A 5,474-nucleotide genomic window follows, 5' to 3' on the forward strand; every position below is an offset into this window, starting at 1 on the left:
CAGCTGCGCTAATCCACGGCCGAGAGCCGCGTGCCAGGCAGGAGCAAGCGATGGCCGAGCCGCCGCACCCTCTGCCGAGCGCGGCTTCGCGGCCACTACTGCCCTCTCGTGGCCGGTGCTGCTAAGTGAGACTGCGGGGTGAGAGCCCTGCAGGTGGAGGAGGTTGACTTATCTGAGACTATTTTAGGCTTTTAAATGAAAAAGTTTCCTAGAAGGTAAGTTAGTATTTGTGTGCCTGATCAACGTTCCCATTCTAACTAGTAAATGCTTCTAGAATGACTTAACCCACGCAGGTAATAATGGCTTTTGCAATGAACATTAGCAAATTCTCTAAGAATAAAGGCAGGAGGCCTGTGCCAGGGGGGCTATTCCGTGATGAAGCAACTCCCCTGTTTTACTCGCTAGAGTGTTGGGGCAAGAGGGGGAGGAAATTGACATGAGCAAAGTAAGTGCTAGATGGTGATATGTTGACAAAATAAATGGCTAAGGAGGTCATAGGGAGGGAGGAGCCGAATATTTCCCAACCAAAAGAAGTGTGCGCAGAGAGCTAGCATTTGGCATGTGTTCCCTCTCCTACCAAAGACATTTGCAGTTCAGTGAATGAGAGCGCAGATTTCAGAGCCAGGCGGCTGCTTTCCAGAGTGCTCTGAGACTAGCTGAATGGCCTTGAACAAGTCACTTGTACTCACCTTCTAGGCTTGTTTCCCACATGCGATAATAATGTCATCACTATTTTACACATGAGGAAAAGGAAACATACAGCAGATACCATGCCAGGTAAGCAAAACTCATGCGTTTGCTGCTGCTATTGCTGCTGCTACTGTTATTTGAGAAGCAAAATCCTCCTTCAGAGACATGAGGGGTCTGAAAGTCACAGCTGCAGGATGTGTGCACCGGCAAGCATCCCTACTCCTGATGTGCGGTCATGGCCATCTCTCTCTGGTCCTCACTAGGTCTCCTTATTTTTCTATTATTTTCAAGATTAGTTCAAAAATCACTCCCTGAAATATTCATCAGCTGCCACCTCCCATAGCTCCTTTGTTTTATATCTCCTTTTCCTTCAGTGTATAATTTGCCCGAAGCTTCTTTTCATAATCCCCTCTTATTAAGTCTAGCCTCATTATGCCTTTGAAGACACCTCTAATTGGAGTTCAGCATTCATATGTCATTAATTTCAGCCTGTCTTCTGACCCTTTTCAAGAAAATCTGGGAAGCAGGCCAGAGGAGCACACAATGATTTGTAAGGGCTGTGGTATTCTAAGCATCTTGCACGAAACCACCAATCCAGTATGCCTCAGTACTCCTGCAGTGTTTATCCTAATGCAAAACCCTAACTCAGTTCAGCAAACGAGTTACAACATTTTTAGGTGAAAATTCTAGCTTATGACGACTCTCATAATAAACAACAGGGGTCACCGAATTTCAGTGGCAACATTGTAGGCGGTTGGAAACAGGAAGTCAACATTAAACATCTAGAATACAACTTATTGTAGTTATTTACTCAGGAGAAACTAACTTAGGATGTTTATAATAAATAGTTAGTTTTAGTCCTACTACTCATTTAGTAGTTACTTTTTTTTTTTTTAATTACCAGAATATGTGTGCACTTGCCAGAAAGAGAGGGAGAGAGCATCCCCAAATAGGGTGTGGTCATGCCCCAAACACTTCTCCCCGCTCCTGTCTCACTTACACATGTGCGTGCATACACACACACACAGACACACAACCTGGCATGTTGTTCAAGTTCCCAAGGCCAGTGTTCAAACTGCAGTCAGCCATGAGGGGTCTGGTTCCCTTAACCACTAGACTACAGGCCAGCCCAGGAGTTACTTTTTAGATTAAAAAATTATAGGCCCAGCCATGGTGGCACTCTCTGCTAAGAAGCTGTACTCCACAGGCTGGGTGCATGTGAGAGGCCCAGCTTTGATTTCTAGTCCAACCTAAAGGCTGGGCAGGGTTGTGTGCACCTGTAATTCCAGGGACTCTGAGAAGCTGAAGAGGAAGACCACTATGAGGTGAGTCCCTGTGTTAAGGGGAGGAAGGGTGGAGAGGGAGTTAATTACAGTAACTTCAAGCTTATTGCAGATATGAAAATTCTAGGAGTTTAAGGAGGTGGTTTCTACAAACTCACCAAGGCGTTCTGCAGAAGCAGTGGTTACAGAACCCCCAGGTATAGGGACCAGCAGTTAGCGTAATGGCTATGTCGCTGGACTCCCACGTAGTCGACCGTGGTTCAAGTCCCGGACCCGGTGGCTTAAACTCATGCCGGGCGCGTGTGCGTGCGTGCCCAAGATCCCGAGAGGAGAGTGGAGGAGAAGGGATTGCGGTGTGGCCATCCCCCCTGGGGGGTGATTTCCTGCTTTCTGTCTCTCTGTCTCTCTCTGCCTGTCTGGCGAGCACACGCGCCCTATAGCAAAAAGCTCTCAAAAAAACAAAAAGTTAAAAAAAAAAAAAAGTCAGAACCCCCAGGTATCTGGGTTGTTTGCAGCACAAGTGCATGGACATCTGCAGGGGGTCAGCCTGTTGGAATCTGTTGGGAGGTTTTTGTGTTTGCCAGAGATCAAATTTCGAAAAAAAGACAGGGACAGGCTGTCACAAGGTGTTTGGTTCTATGGCTCCAAAGATAGAAAAAAAGCCCTACCCCTAAAGGGTCTTGGATCTGTCAAAAGTGTGCCTAAGCACTGAAAACGTGTAACTATTTACTTAGGGAAATAGATAAGTAATATATTTTTAAAGATTTCTCAGCTGGCCTCCAGGGCTTATTAGTAACATGCTGCTCAAGAGCCCCCAGAAATTAAAAAAAAAAAAAAAAAAAAAAAAAAAATTGGAAACGAAAGGGTAAAAAAAAAAAAAAAAAAAAAAATCACTGGGTCTGTCAGCTGAAACAGGCACATAGATATGCAAGTGCCCGAACTCTGATGAGCTGGAGGAGGGGATCATGGCGTGTGACCAGACCTATGGAGAGTGTTCATCTCTCTGTATCTCGCTCCCCCTTCTCTCTTACTTTCATACGCACACCTATGTACTGCATCATGAATAAGAAAAATATTAGATTAAAAATTATTCTCCAGAAAATGGAACATACTGTTCAAAACTTGGTTTACACTGCTGTTATAACTGTCAAGAAATTCTACTTTTTTGCTTTTGTAAAGCAAACAAAAAACCTGTAGGAGGATAAATAGCCCCAAACAACTGCATTTTCTCACTTCCTCCCTTGGCTTGAGAGGCCCTAGGTGGCCTGGCCAATGTAAAGGTTGTTCTTTCCAACTCTACCACTGAGAGAAGCCACGGTCATCCCTTTGGTGTGTTATGTCTAGAATAAACCAAGCCTTTGCTATTTCTCCACCTCTCCCAGAGATCCACCTGGCTGTATCCCCACCATATTCAATCCATGTGACTCCTCTACCCCTCTTCTCTTCTTTTTTTTTAAATTTATCATTATCTAATTTTATTTATTCATTCATTTATTTTAATTTGACCAGAGAGAGAGAAAGAGAAAGCAAGCCGCCAGGTCCAGGACTCAAACCTTGGTCGGCCATGTGGGAGTGTCCAGCACCTTAACCACCACGCCATCTGCTGGTCCCCTAACCACCCCTCTTCTCTTCTGCTTTGGAGAATCTGGAAGAGAAATGGGAGTCTAGGTCCTGGAGTCACTGCTACCCCCCTCCCCAGCCCCACTGCATTTTGTGAGGGGGGAAAAAAGCAACCTTTGTTGAGCTAAGTCCCTGAAACTGCAATAGTTTGTAGAGGCAGATGGTACTGATTCTCCTGGGAGTACTGGCTCCCTCCCTCCCAGGCCTACCACCCAACTCCCTATCTCACCCTTCTTTGTAACACTTACCATCAAACATAAACACATTGATACATGAATTGTCTCTCCTTGTTAGAATGTAAGTTTTCAGTAGGGATTTTATCTCTGCCCTGAGGAGATACTGCAGTGAATGAGACAGACAAGGTAGTCAACCACTAAATATTTGTTCAATGAATGGATGAGAGAATGCCCACTTACTTCCTCTCTCCCGATGACATCAGCTCTTCTCAGCAGCTTAACTATGTCTGCATCTATTTGCCTGCGCCCCTGGGCTTCCGGCTATAACTAAACTGTTTCTAAGGGATTTTTCTTTAAACCAACAAACTTACAGCTAAATTGATTACCTAGAACATCACTCCAAATTTTCTGAGAAAGCTAGAAATTTCACCATTGGTGATGAGTCTTTTTTTTTTTTTTTAAATAATACAGCATTTATATTTTACTTGAAAACTATTGGGACCAGCAGTTAGCATAATGGCTATGTTGCTGAACTCCCATGTAGGCGACTGCAGTTCAAGTCCTGGACCCAGTGGCTTAAACTCACACTGGGCGCGTGTGCGTGCGTGCCCAAGATCCCGAGAGGAGAATGGAGGAGAAGGGATTGTAGCATGGCCATCCCCCCTGGGGGGTGATTTCTGGCTTTCTATCTCTCTGTCTCTCTCTTTCTGGTGAGCGCACACGCCCTATAGCCAAAAAGAAAGGAAGAAAGAAAGAAAGAAAGAAGGAAAGAAAGAAAACTATTCATATAATATATCAAGTATTCAGACTGGCAGGTGGGTGGTGGTTGAGGGCACTGGACTCCCACATGGTTGACCATGGTTCAAGTCCTGGACCTGGTGGCTTGCTTTCTCACTTTCTCTCTCTCTCTCTCTCGGGCAAAATAAATAAATAAAGTTGAATAAAATAAATCTTTAAGATAATATAGCAAGTATTATACAAATGTATACATCTGGTTTCATAAGCACCTCTGCCTTTATTGTGCTACTCCCTGCTGATTTTCACGGCTGCTTGTTCATACCCAGAGCAGACAGTCATCTCCCCTCTCACGGAGCGGGAGAGCAGCCTCAGAGAGGAGTGTCTGCTGAGGTCACGTGACTGGTGAGCCGCTACTCAGCTGACCTGAGACCTTCTGTCCACTGAGTCATAGGTCTGTACTCTGCTGGTTCCTCAGAACTATTGTTATTATTAAAGAGCGTTGGCCACTTACTAGCAACTTTGTAATTGCGGTTTAATAGAAGGGCTGGCTTTAAGAACAGGGCTGTGTCTGAAGGGGAAGCTATTTACAGTGTCTACACTACAGGGTTGCACCTCGAGTTTGAACTCCACGTGGACAGAGATTTCTGTCCACCCTATATGCCCAACTTACTCAACTGAATACATACTTATCAGATGAATGAATGACTTAATGGACAAAACTCTGCTCCTTAGATCACAAAAGTGGAAATCAAAACAATGCACTTCCTACGGTCATAGCAGGATTTAATAAAGCAATAAATTCATGTAGTATTTTATGTGCTCGAAGGGGGGGAAGTAATTTTGATATAATGAAAAATACATTCCAATTCTTACCTGAAATAAATTTCCAAAATTGTGTGATTCATTCTTGAAGTGTTAATGTGGACACATCTTTTTTTTTTTTTTTTCCCTTTTGGGAGGGTTTTTT

The sequence above is a fragment of the Tupaia chinensis genome, unplaced genomic scaffold (genome assembly GCF_000334495.1).
Source record: "Tupaia chinensis unplaced genomic scaffold, TupChi_1.0 Scaffold000251_1, whole genome shotgun sequence".
Taxonomy (NCBI): domain Eukaryota; kingdom Metazoa; phylum Chordata; class Mammalia; order Scandentia; family Tupaiidae; genus Tupaia; species Tupaia belangeri.